This window comes from Armigeres subalbatus, unplaced genomic scaffold (genome assembly GCF_024139115.2).
Source record: "Armigeres subalbatus isolate Guangzhou_Male unplaced genomic scaffold, GZ_Asu_2 Contig302, whole genome shotgun sequence".
NCBI classification, from domain to species: domain Eukaryota; kingdom Metazoa; phylum Arthropoda; class Insecta; order Diptera; family Culicidae; genus Armigeres; species Armigeres subalbatus.
In genome coordinates this window covers 76,272-90,012 of record NW_026943045.1, presented here as the reverse complement: position 1 = coordinate 90,012, position 13,741 = coordinate 76,272, and the positions used below count along the sequence as shown (strand labels likewise).

Genomic DNA, 13,741 nt, shown 5'->3' with positions numbered 1-13,741 from the left:
TAAGTGAGTAGTAAGACGTCTCACTTCTCACTTCTAAATTCTCATTTTTCACTCCTCATTTTTCACTTCTCACTGTGAAAAGTGAGTAGCACGAATTGGTTTGTAAACGTCTCACTACACACTTCGTACTACTCGTTTTATACAGTGAGAAATGACGAATGAGATGTGAGACGTCTCATTTCTCACTCCTCATGATCTGTTCGGCCAAATGTTCTATTCGGACATATGACATATTCGGCCGAATGACCCGTTCGGCCTATTAACTTTCGGCCAGATGGTTTGTATACTATTTCGCCCCCGAAAAACATTTCGCGGACTTTTTTTTCGTAGTACGACATTTCGCGGAATGAACCAAATCTCCCAAACACATTTCGCCGAGTACACCTTTTTTCCGAAAGATATTTCACGGAATGTACTTTTTCACCGAAAGTCATTCCACGGAACGTCATTTGGCGGAATTCGGTTAGAATAATTAACATGGAAATATTAACTGAATTCTGCTTAATTACATGCAATACAATACAAATTCTTCTGGATTGTGATGTAAAGCAATGAAAGAAGGTAATGCTTTCTTTAAATGACCGCATCTGGTCGGTATAAAGATAAGAAAGGAGGTAGTACCTTCAATAAATTATTGCATCTGCCCGGTATAAAGCATTCTTTGAATGGATGCGTCTGTCCGGTATAAGGCGAAAGAAGTTGATAATGCCTTCAGTAATATAACGCGTCTGCTCGGCATAACGTGGAGGGAGTGCTAATGCCATTTTTGAATGGATGCGTCTGCCAGATAAAAGGCGAAAGAGAAGTAATGCTTTCTATAAATGGATGCTTCTGCCCGGTATAACGCGAAGGAAGGGGTAATGTCTTCTTTAAATGGTAGCACTGTTTGTGTGACGACTGTTTCTTTTGTATTTTAGTAAAAAACGGCTACTCAGTCTAAATTTAGTAAAACGAGTATGTTATTTACCCAACGTTTCGACACGGGGATTGTGTCTTCCTCAATATTTTCCCCCTGAGGAAGACACAATCCCCGTGTCGAAACGTTGGGTAAATAACATACTCGTTTTACTAAATTTAGACTGAGTAGCCGTTTTTTACTAAAATATTAAATGGTAGCGTCTGCACAGTAAAAAGCGAAAGGAGGATAAAATACAATCTTTTAATGATTACGTAAGGCGTAAGGGAGAAATAAAGCATTAGAGATAATAACCCCATTAAATCTGGCCCGTATGCCAGATATAATAAAGGGTTTGTAAAGGGCAATTGAAATTTCGAAAACTAGTTCTACATATTATGGGATGCATTCCTTAGCTGTACGTGATGATGCGTGGCTACCGAGAAATACTATGCTGGGTTGAACTTCTGGCCCGGTCTAGGAGATTTATCGATTAGAAATTTACTCGACTTTCTTGAGCATAAAAGTTTCAAAGTGTTAGTTAAACTCGTGTTATACGAATGCAAAAAAAAATGTAACTTGGCTTTGAAACCTCGCAGATAATAATTGTAGAAATGCTGAATGAACACCAAGCTATTATTATTAATATAGTAAAAATAGTATATTCCACGAAATGGTACATTCCGCCAAGTCATTCGGCGGAAGTTAATGGTTTGTTCAGCCGAGTGGCATTCGGCAAAATGATCCTTCCCCGCAAAACGTCCAGTTTAAAGTACTTTATTTTTTCGACCGAATAACATGTCCGGCTTGTTCGTAAATAGCCTTCCTTAAACGACATATTTGATTTAATGTTTGGTCTTGATCATTAATTTTTTTGGGCTGAATCACCCATTTGGCCAAATAGTCTGTTTTGACGGTATAGGGCACTGCACGGACTGCTTTGTCTCTTTTTCGCTGCAAAGAAATTAGAAAACAACAAGGCCAGTAAACGTCAAAATTTATGAAGAACGAAAGAGAAAGAAATGTTTCCGTGCAGTGCCCTATACGCAATGGGTAAGGGTATGCGATAATACACTTGTTCCTGGCGAAACGGAACGAACGAAATTAAAATATTGATTCGAAACGAACCGAAACGAAATATAGAATTATTTTCGAGACCTCGAAACGATATGAAATCAAGGTCCATTCAATTCGATTTTTTCCGAAACAAAACGAAATTTTAATTTTTTTCCGGGAATTTTTTGTTGAATAATTGATGATGTACGCAATTTAAATTAATTTTTAGGAAATACAATAAGGCCTTCACAAATATTTAATTTAGATGATGTCCTAATGATCTCCGGAAGGTCGAGGGTGTGAAGGTAGCGGGGGTGATAAAAAAATGAAAATGAAAAAAATCAAAAAACTCCTCGGGTTTATTGAAGAATGTTTTGAAAATCATTATTTTTGCAAAATGTATCCACAAATCAATCAGCACGAGCTATCAGAGGTTTGCTAACCATCTGACATCATGATCACGCTTAGGATCATAGGGGCGTAACTGCGTTGATCGATGTTTTCTTTTTAACAATGCAGCGAATTTAGACAGTTTGCCATAGACTTCATGGTTTGAAGTGGTAAAGGATGGTTGCATCTTGCTTCAGAAGCAACAATCATGATTGTAGCTTTGAATCTTTTACGATATTAACGAAAAGAAAAAAATCGATGAAGAGTAATCGATCAATGAAGTTATGCCCTTATGAAACTATGCGCTATGATTTGTCATGTTTTTTAAATCCCTCTTCTACGTGATGTACTATAAAGTAAGTCGATTTCTTCAATTAGGTGCAAGAAACAGCTACTAATGACAGTATGAGCTGAACCTGAAGGCAATCATGAGTCTTTACTTTCACCAATTCTACTGATCTTTCAATCCGTTCTGGACTTTGACAAATTCCATACAAAGTTCTAGAAATACCTACGACGCTGCAATGTTACATACATATTTTGCAAATAGGAACCGTCTTAAGGATTGTATGTATATTTTATTAATTCGCTGTTATATCACAATCACAAATAAGGCCGTTACAAATATTTAATTAACTTTTTGTCCTACTGGTCTCCGAAAGGCCAAGGTGGATTTGTTAAAGAATGTTTTGAAAATCCTCAAAACTATTTTTTTATTTTGTTGCCCCCTCAAAATATTATTTTTTGGCGAAAAAAATCCGAGGGAGGGGAGGAGACAAAATAGATTTTAAATATTTGTATCGGTCTAGGTTATATGGAGAATCTTTAATCCTCTAAAAAAATATTCTTACTTTCAGTGAGATTCAAATTGTAGTTTGAATGTGAAATGTTGTACCTTTTGTTTTCCTTAGGGGCTTCTTCATGCTCGCTTAAACCTGGTTTAAGGTCTAAGTGGAGGTGAAGGCCTTTAGTAGGAAAGAGACTCACAGAAAATACTTCGTCAAATGCGCTAGTGATCCACAACTTTACCTGCAAGACAAAGTTATCAGTATAACTAATTCTTATTACGAACATTCAAACTCTACACGGAGAAACACGTTTACTCATTAATGGGTACTTTTTCTTTGCTATCTCTTTCCCTCTGCTGAAAAATTTACCCATTTTGAGAGAATAAGTGGATCTACTCATTTAAATGAGTAAATCCACTTATTCTCCCAAAATGGGTAAATTTTTCAGCAGAGAGAAAGAGATAGCAGACAAAAAGTACCCATTAATGAGTAAACGATTTTTACCGGGTAAGCCTGACGTACACACCCGTTTCAAATCACTCAGAGACTGAGTGAAATTGCATTGCAGTCTCTTTTTTCCCACACAAATCTTACTCAATTTTCGTAAAAAGTAAAACTACTCAAAATTTGAGTAGTTCCACTTTTAACGAAAAATGAGTGAGATTTCCGTGAGAAAAAAGAGACGGTTATACAATTTCACTCAGTCTCTGAGTGATTTGAAACGCGCGTGTATTAATAATTGCGTTAAATCTGACGCATTTTCGTTAAAAATAGGATAACCCAAAAATTGCTTATCGTTTTCTGTTGAACATTTCCAACAAAATACTGAAGACGCTTCTAGATGAAAATTCAGTACGTATTTGTCGACTCGGAATGGGACTACGTAAATAGTAGGCGTCCATATTGTAACAAAATTTAAAAACAGCCACTTTGATTTTTTCAGCGGCGCAGCTGAAATTTTGAGTAATTTGAAGTACGATATTAGTTTAAATTAGTTTAGAAATTTCGCGGAATACCGTTAAATTTCGTTAAAAGCTAGTTTTTGATAACGAAATTTATGCAAATTAACGAAACGAAACGAATTCAAGTAATCAAATATCGCCATGCTCAAATTCCGCGAAATTCCGCAGAATTTCGTTTCGTACCACCTGAAACGAAATTTTTCGAAATACCGCATGTGCTTATGGATTCTATGGGTTCTATGGGTTTGCAGAAATCGCTCTCAATAGATAACAAACAATGGTAAAAAGAGGCAAAAACCTCTTCGAATCCTAACGAGCCATAGAAACAAATATATCTCGCGCTAAGTTTCATAGGGGTGTAGCTGATCGATTTCTCTTAATCGATTTTATATTTTGTTACTAACTCAATTGTTTCAAAAGCTACAATCGTGATTATTGATTCTGGTGCAAGATACAATCATCCTTAACACACCAAACCATTAAATCATCGACAAATAAGCGCAATTCGGTACAATAATAGAAAGAAAACATCGACGAAGAGAAATCGATCAATACAGTTACGCCCCTATGAAACTAAGCGCGAGATATCGCAATTGTATACAACAGTGGTTCTCAATCTGGGGTACATATATCCCTGGGGGTAACTTCGTTGACCCCGGGGGTACCTCAAACAAAATGAGCAATGGCGCATGTATTGCATTTCCAATAAAAACTTAAAGCTTTGATAATTTTGATATGCTTGATTCCCCAAACTTTGTATTGTGCAATATGCATGGCGACCAGTTCATCAAAGCCTACGAAAAGCTCAGTACTGCCGTAATGTGAAAAAGTGACGTATACGCCATTTTCCAAAAATGGTATTAACGAGTAGTACTCATCGAGCTCTTCAACATGAAAATGGAAAACATGTAGGTTGTAATTTGGTGCATATGTTATTATTCAGATTATGACTGAGCAGCTTCGTAGCAAAAGCCTTCTTCAAGCATCTCAGAAGCCTCCTTTCAAGAGGCTCGGAAGCCTCCTTTCAAGAGGCTCGGAAGCCTCCTTTCAAGAGGCTCGGAAGCCTCCTTTCAAGAGGCTCGGAAGCCTCCTTTCAAGAGGCTCGGAAGCCTCCTTTCAAGAGGCTCGGAAGCCTCCTTTCAAGAGGCTCAGAAGCCTCCTTTCAAGAGGCTTGGAAGCCTCCTTTCAAGAGGCTTGGAAGCCTCCTTTCAAGAGGCTCAGAAGCCTCCTTTCAAGAGGCTCAGAGCCTCTTTTCAAGAGGCTCAGAAGCCTCCTTTCAAGAGGCCCAGAAGCATCCTTTCAAGAGGCTCAGAAGCCTCCTTTCAAGAGGCTCAGAAGCCTCCTTTCAAGAGGCTCAGGCCTCCTTTCAAGAGGCTCAGAGCCTCCTTTCAAGAGGCTCAGGCCTCCTTTCAAGAGGCTCAGAAGCCTCCTTTCAAGAGGCTCAGAAGCCTCCTTTCAAGAGGCTCAGGCCTCCTTTCAAGAGGCTCAGAAGCCTCCTTTCAAGAGGCTCAGGCCTCCTTTCAAGAGGCTCAGAAGCCTCCTTTCAAGAGGCTCAGAAGCCTTCTTTCAAGAGGCTCAGAAGCCTCCTTTCAAGAGGCTCAGGCCTCCTTTCAAGAGGCTCAGGCCTCCTTTCAAGAGGCTCAGAAGCCTCCTTTCAAGAGGCTCAGAAGCCTCCTTTCAAGAGGCTCAGAAGCCTCCTTTCAAGAGGCTCAGAAGCCTCCTTTCAAGAGGCTCAGAAGCCTCCTTTCAAGAGGCTCAGAGCCTCCTTCAAGAGGCCTCAGAAGCCTCCTTTCAAGAGGCTCAGAGGCCTCCTTTCAAGAGGCTCAGAAGCCTCCTTTCAAGAGGCTCAGCCTCCTTTCAAGAGGCTCAGAAGCCTCCTTTCAAGAGGCTCAGAAGCCTCCTTTCAAGAGGCTCAGAAGCCTCCTTTCAAGAGAGGCTCAAGCCTCCTTTCAAGAGGCTCAGAAGCCTCCTTCAAGAGGCTCAGAAGCCTCCTTTCAAGAGGCTCAAGCCTCCTTTCAAGAGGCTCAGGCCTCCTTTCAAGAGGCTCAGAAGCCTCTTTTCAAGAGGCTCAGAAGCCTCTCTTCAAGAGCTCAGAAGCCTCCTTTCAAGAGGCTCAGAAGCCTCCTTCAAGAGGGCCTCAAGCCTCCTTCAAGAGGCTCAGAAGCCTCCTTCAAGAGGCTCAGGCCTCCTTTCAAGAGGCTCAGGAAGCCTCCTTTCAAGAGGCTCAGAAGCCTCCTTTCAAGAGGCTCAGAAGCCTCCTTTCAAGAGGCTCAGAAGCCTCCTTCAAGAGGCTCAGAAGCCTCCTTTCAAGAGAGGCTCAGAAGCCTCCTTTCAAGAGGCTCAGGAAGCCTCCTTTCAAGAGGCCTCCAGCCTCCTTTCAAGAGGCTCAGAAGCCTCCTTTCAAGAGGCCTCAAGCCTCCTTTCAAGAGGCTCAGAAGCCTCCTTTCAAGAGGCTCGGAAGCCTCCTTTCAAGAGCTCAGAAGCCTCCTTTCAAGAGGCTCAGAAGCCTCCTTTCAAGAGGCTCCAGAAGCCTCCTTTCAAGAGGCTCAGAAGCCTCCTTTCAAGAGGCTCAGAAGCCTCCTTTCAAGAGGCTCAGAGCCTCCCTTCAAGAGGCTCAGGCCTCCTTTCAAGAGGCCCAGAAGCCTCCTTTCAAGAGGCTCAGAAGCCTCCTTTCAAGAGGCTCAGAAGCCTCCTTTCAAGAGGCCTCAGAAGCCTCCTTCAAGAGGCTCAGAAGCCTCCTTTCAAGAGGCTCAGAAGCCTCCTTTCAAGAGGCTCAGGCCTCCTTTCAAGAGGCTCGGAAGCCTCCTTTCAAGAGGCTCAGAAGCCTCCTTTCAAGAGGCTCAAGCCTCCTTTCAAGAGGGCTCAGAAGCCTCCTTTCAAGAGGCTCAGAAGCCTCCTTTCAAGAGGCTCAGCGCCTCCTTCAAGAGGCTCAGAGCCTCCTTTCAAGAGGCTCCAGCCTCCTTTCAAGAGGCTCAGAAGCCTCCTTTCAAGAGGCTCAGCCTCCTTTCAAGAGGCTCAGGAAGCCTCCTTTCAAGAGGCTCAGAAGCCTCCTTTCAAGAGGCTCAGGCCTCCTTTCAAGAGGCTCAGAAGCCTCCTTCAAGAGGCCTCCAAGCCTCCTTTCAAGAGGCTCAAGCCTCCTTTCAAGAGGCTCAGAAGCCTCCTTTCAAGAGGCTCAGAGCCTCCTTTCAAGAGGCTCAGAGCCTCCTTTCAAGAGGCTCAAGCCTCCTTTCAAGAGGCTCAGAAGCCTCCTTTCAAGAGGCTCAGAAGCCTCCTTTCAAGAGGCTCAGGCCTCCTTTCAAGAGGCTCAGAAGCCTCCTTTCAAGAGGCTCAGAGCCTCCTTCAAGAGGCTCAGAAGCCTCCTTTCAAGAGGCTCAGAAGCCTCCTTTCAAGAGCTCAAGCCTCCTTTCAAGAGGCTCAGAGCCTCCTTTCAAGAGGCTCAGGCCTCCTTTCAAGAGCTCAGAGCCTGGAAGCCTCCTTCAAGAGGCTCAAGCCTCTCTTCAAGAGGCTCAGAAGCCTCCTTTCAAGAGGCTCAGGAAGCCTCCTTCAAGAGGCTCAGAGCCTCCTTTCAAGAGCTCAGAGCCTCCTTTCAAGAGGCTCAGAAGCCTCCTTTCAAGAGGCTCAGAGCCTCCTTTCAAGAGGCTCAGAAGCCTCCTTTCAAGAGGCTCAGGCCTCCTTTCAAGAGGCTCAGAGCCTCCTTTCAAGAGGCTCAGAAGCCTCCTTTCAAGAGGCTCAGGAAGCCTCCTTTCAAGAGGCTCAGAGCCTCCTTTCAAGAGGCTCAGAAGCCTCCTTTCAAGAGGCTCAGAAGCCTCCTTTCAAGAGGCTCAGGCCTCCTTTCAAGAGGCTCAGAAGCCTCCTTCAAGAGGCTCAGAGCCTCCTTTCAAGAGGCTCAGAAGCCTCCTTTCAAGAGGCTCAGAGCCTCCTTTCAAGAGGCTCAGAGCCTCCTTTCAAGAGGCTCAGAAGCCTCCTTTCAAGAGGCTCAGGCCTCCTTCAAGAGGCTCAGAAGCCTCCTTTCAAGAGGCTCAGAAGCCTCCTTTCAAGAGGCTCAGAAGCCTCCTTTCAAGAGGCTCAGAGCCTCCTTTCAAGAGGCTCAGAAGCCTCCTTTCAAGAGGCCTCTGGAAGCCTCCTTTCAAGAGGCTCAGAAGCCTCTTCAAGAGGGCCTCAGAAGCCTCTCTTCAAGAGGCCTCAAGCCTCCTTTCAAGAGGCTCAGAAGCCTCCTTTCAAGAGGCTCAGAAGCCTCCTTTCAAGAGGCTCAGAGCCTCCTTTCAAGAGGCCTCAGGCCTCCTTTCAAGAGGCTCAGAAGCCTCCTTTCAAGAGGCCTCAAGCCTCCTTTCAAGAGGCTCAGAAGCCTCCTTTCAAGAGGCTCAGAAGCCTCCTTTCAAGAGGCTCAGGAAGCCTCCTTTCAAGAGGCTCGGAAGCCTCCTTTCAAGAGGCTCGGAAGCCTCCTTTCAAGAGGCTCGGAAGCCTCCTTTCAAGAGGCTCGGAAGCCTCCTTTCAAGAGGCTCGGAAGCCTCCTTTCAAGAGGCTCGGAAGCCTCCTTTCAAGAGGCTCGGAAGCCTCCTTTTTATACAAATATTGTATTAAAATAATACAAATCTGTATTTTTCCAATACAATAATTGTATTGAAAGAATACAGATTTTGTATATGCCCAATTATTATACAGTATCTGCAAGGTTCTTATGCAGAACTGTATTAAAATCTGCCATCCGTAGGTTGGGTGTACGGACTATAGAAAAAATGCGGTAAAAGAGATTCATATCCACACCAAATATATTTATCATGTACAGCCATGATGAATTACGAAAATAAAGTTAAAAAAAATATCACGTACAGAACACTCATAACACCGATGACCGATAAGACCGCTAAGGACTTGGACCATGCTCGGGGAGACTTGTAAGCACTTCGAGAAGTGCGTGCTTAATACCATCTCTGGCGGTGTGCAAGAGAACGGTGTGTGGCGGTGAAGAATGAACCACAAGCTCACCCAACTCTACGGTGAACCCACTATCCAGAAGGTTGCTAAAGCTGGAAGGGTACGATGGGCTGGGCATGTTGCAAGAACGCCGGACAGCAACCCTGTACCGATGGTGTTCGCTTTTGACTCGACAGGTACAAGAAGCCGTGGAGTGCAGCGAGTGAGATGGGCTGATCAGCAGGTGCAGAACGACTTGGCGAGCGTGGGGAGCAACCGAGGATGGAGAGATGGAGGATGTGGCGTCAAATTGTTGATTCAATGTTATCTGTTTAGATGTAAGCTAAATAAAAAAAGAAAAAGTATTGCATTCAATAAGCAATGTTATCAATATGCCAAGCATTTACTAAAATTTTTCATGGGGCGTTTGTGGAAAATGTGTTTTGGATTGCGTTTTTGCTAATCTTCATTCAACGTTTACGAGTACATACGGTTCGTCGAAAATTATGAATGATTCTACAGTTTCGCTACACTCACAAGATTGCCTTCAAATGTGAATTCTACCCTGCATGCACAGGAACAACGTAACTGTAATAGCCACAATTTTAAATAAAATAAAAGTAAAAATAATACGCGTTTCCTCTAAATAACCGTGACGTTTAGTAGAACTCCCTATATAGCTTTTTCTCTGGTACACGCGTCTTTCTTCTTCTTATTAGCATTACATCCCACACTGGGAAAGAGCCGCCTCACAGCTTAGTGTTCATTAAGCACTTCCACAGTTATTAACTGCGAGGTTTCTAAGCCAGGTTACCATTTTTGCATTCGTATATCATGAGGCTAGCACGATGATACTTTTATGCCCAGGGAAGTCGAGACAATTTCCAATCCGAAAATTGCCTAGACCAGCACCGGGAATCGAACCCAGCCACCCTCAGCATGCTCTTGCTTTGTAGCCGCGCATCTTACCGCACGGCTAAGGAGGGCCCCGTTACACGCGTCTTAAGTTTTCAAATAAGTTGAGCACGGTTTTCAACATAATCATCATTGCTCATTCTATTGCCATTTTATCTAATATTGAAATTAATGACCACTACCCACCTTGATTCCTGATAACAATCAGAATGAAGGTTTCAAAAGAAACATGAGTGTCCAATCCACGAAGTTTACCGTAACGGTGCTATGCAAGCATGCTATATGTCATAACCATTGTAATAAAACCTTTATTACACTTTTTAGACGATATTCTTTGACATCCCAAATGAGTGGGATGGGATATTATATAATAATCAGCATAAAAAAGTCTTTTTACTATGAAACATCAATTATTATATGTATGATAAATGCCGTTGTCGGAATACCATGTAATACGGCATTCGCCTCTGAACCATCAATGACAGTTTATTTTTACGTTTTCTTTCCCAGGTACTAGAAGGAAATTGCTAACAAGTTCAAAAACAACCCTGGGCGTTTCGGCGAGCGGCACGTGTACATCCGAGGAGAAGGAAATTAATTAAACTAGCTTTTAATTAATCGTTTCTTCGAGCCGGCGCGCGGATAACGAATGTCATCCAAGGATTCAATTGAAATCGGTTGAACAAGAAAGCAATCAATGGCCTACGGCGAACAAGAAATTGCATGTGAGTTTGTTTGTTCGCCTGGGTCCGGACGACGATTCTGCTTCTAGAAAGTGTTTAATCCGTGTTAAATCCTTTTCGGATTTTGCATCCATGCGGCAGCCATCTGTGGGCATTGATCCGGAAAAGATTGCCTCTGTGCCGCTTCTCGCCTGATCAGGAAGAAGTTTTCGAGTGCCACAACAGAAAAATATTTTTAATTAAATGCAACATTTCTCCGGCTGCTGGCAGTCGAATCACACCGAGCTACAAAAAAAAAAACATTTCCTCATCCGACCACCGTATTTCCGTCCAGGGTGGCGAGCACCACATCATCACCGGTAGCACCACCGTCATCCATCGTCACCATCTGCATTATATTTATTCATTTTCAACGGACGTTTGGCTCTCCCAGCCCCCCCTCGGGTTGAGCTTTCTGCTACATTCAATTAACACTGCAAAATTTCCCCATTTTTTCCTCACACAAATTGCATGCATCTCGTCAAACACTCACACTCACTCAGATAAGCTCAGTTTTAAAACGTTCCAGGAAAAAAAGATCCGCCTGTTTTCATTATCGCAGCTTAACCACTCTCGGGCGGACCATCTTGGCTTTCGTCTAATTATGTTTCCATACGGATTTCGCAATGACCGTGGTAATTTAAATAAAAATTCAATTTCATCACCATTGCCTCCAACCATCGCAGCTTCGAAAGCCTGCCGCCATCAGAGAGGTCGGAGATAATGAAAGCCGAAGGGGGTCTTTTCTCCTGCTTCTTAGGTGAAATGAAACTTTGATTGTTCTTTGTAAAGTCACAATTTTAAATAGTTTATTGTTTCGAGGTCAAAGTTTCGTTTCGGCCGACTAGGAATAGGCTAAGATAAGCAAATACACACACACACACGCACACATACGCTGAAGCACCCGAATCGGTGCCAAATTGTAACACGGTTAGGCTAACACACGTGAAATTGTAATTTGTAAGAGCAAAGCTCTACGGGTAAATCGGAAAGGCCAACAGCCATTACTAGCGGGCTGATTCAGGGTGCGCTCAGTTGCCATTAATTGTAAGCCATGAAGAATTTTTTAAATACAAATTGCATGTTCATTCATCGTTCAGCATTTAATTTTTCGAGTATTTACTAGCAAGATATGGAAAATCATCAACCCTTTAATAATTGTTGACCTATCAGTTGTTTGCAATGTTATTGACTACAGTTGGCAAAAGTTTATACATACTTGAAAGAACATTCTTTATTATAATCAAAGTTATCTAGCATCAATAAACTGCATGAACCACTTTCATAACATTAATGTATTTTGATTTGCTTGAAAGAAATTGTCCAGCTAACGTCCGCGGGAAAATGTCTATCCGATCTCCCGGTCAATCGCAACATATGGTGGATATTTTTCAGGCTAAGGAAGAATCGACATCTTTCACTCACCACTCTTTTCTCTTGAGCCTGCTAGATAAACAAAATCGTAGCATTTGGATGACACCTTTTTTCGTTTTTTCACGTTTTCATCTCACGCATTTTTCGCGAGAATTATCGTCGAACAATTATAAAAATATGTGGTCGCGATGAGACTCGAACCTAGATTTTTAACGATAGTAGCGTAGTGCTAGCCACGCTACCACGCTAACTGTATATAGTTCATATGAGTCACAAAAGTTACTACCGTTTGAATTGGTGATGGCACAAAAAGGCTCTAACGTGTAAGAAAACGAGCAAACTAACTCTTCGTGGCAATCGAAGTTAGCGAAAAATGGTTATCACTCTTCACTTCAGACTGTTTATTTTCCCGCAAAGCAATTTTCGCTGAAAAATTTCGGTAGTGAGCATTCTGTCCTGCATCCTGAGATTGAGTGAGCATTATGAACCCTGATATTAACATTTGATTTCGAAGAATTTAGTTTCTTGTGTACGGGTAATATTTTTAATAAATTTTAAGGAAATCAGGAACCTGATATGATACCAATTAAGTACTCGCCTCTGTCGATGCCATTAAAGGAGCTATGAAAAATGACACACGTTGTAAAAAAATGTATTATTATCGAAGTTTCATGTACCTCTTATTTCTTTCACAAAAAATTAGGCAAGGTCACTAGAAATGAGGTACAGGGCGTTTAAAAATATTGCATCGGCTATTTTTTACAATAAAGCGATTTTTATTATTTTTTCTCCAATACACCGTATTAAAATTAAAAATATACATATGTGTAGCCTTTCTTTGTATATAAATCCTATCTTGAAACAGGTCCAAAATTTATAAGAATATTGTTTTTCTGTGATTGAAGCGGGTTTTCAAGTATTTCTTGTTTTTTTTATTTTTGCTATATTAACAATCATCTATCTCCGGCATCAATACTGTTGTCTGATAAATATTGTTTTTTTGCATTTCTATCTCTGACATTTGCACTAGATGACCTGCCCACTGAAGTACACCATATTTTATAAGATTCATATTTTTTGCCTTTGAACATATTAGTTTCCTTGTAATTCGTGCGTATGCGCTACGCCGTCCGTGAGCCAAACCACGTGGAGGCAAGACCACCAACACCTGAATGGCGCCATTAGAAGTGAAGTGCGAGTGCAGTGGTTCCCGCTAAAACATCCGCTGAAAATTCTTCGGTGTTCAGAAGGGCAGTGCGTGAAGCAGAAAAGTCATCGAAACCAGCATCGTAGCTCGTGCGGTCGAGAACAATCGATTTCCGCTTTCTGGTCTCCGAACCGGACAATATCAGTTTTCACACCGCCAGCTATTTGCGGACCCGTCCGAATACGGTAGCCAGTTTTTTGGGTTTCCATTCCCGACATCGCCAGACCATCTGCCACCAGCGGCGCAGCCACGGTTGCCCATTACGAGCGTTTTGCTCCGCGAAGAAGTTTCCATTTTGAAAAACGAACACCGTGGTCAACATCCTTGTACCTTCGAGTTTCAACACGCTGCCGCATCGCACCATTTCCCCAGGAATTGCCTGCACCGTCAAGCTTCATCTCGTCGTCGCCCTAGGGCGGATTCACCCGCACTGCCACATCGCATCGTTTCCCCAGGTGAATGCATCGGCAATCTTCGCCACGTGCACCGCATTCGTCGCCTCAAGCTTCATCTCGTCG

The 13,741-nt window shown here is 42.7% G+C and overlaps 1 protein-coding gene across 2 annotated transcripts in view; it reads left to right on the top strand.

The window, feature by feature from the left end:
* LOC134203967 (protein bicaudal C) overlaps positions 1–11,749 on the top strand; it is a 48,046-nt gene extending 36,297 nt beyond the window's left edge. For both annotated transcript variants that reach the window (XM_062678805.1, XM_062678804.1), the window contains exon 11: positions 10,431–11,749. The gene's annotated coding sequence lies outside the window, so the exon portion shown is untranslated. The remainder of the gene's footprint in view (positions 1–10,430) is intronic.
* The last annotated feature ends 1,992 nt before the right edge of the window (positions 11,750–13,741 follow it).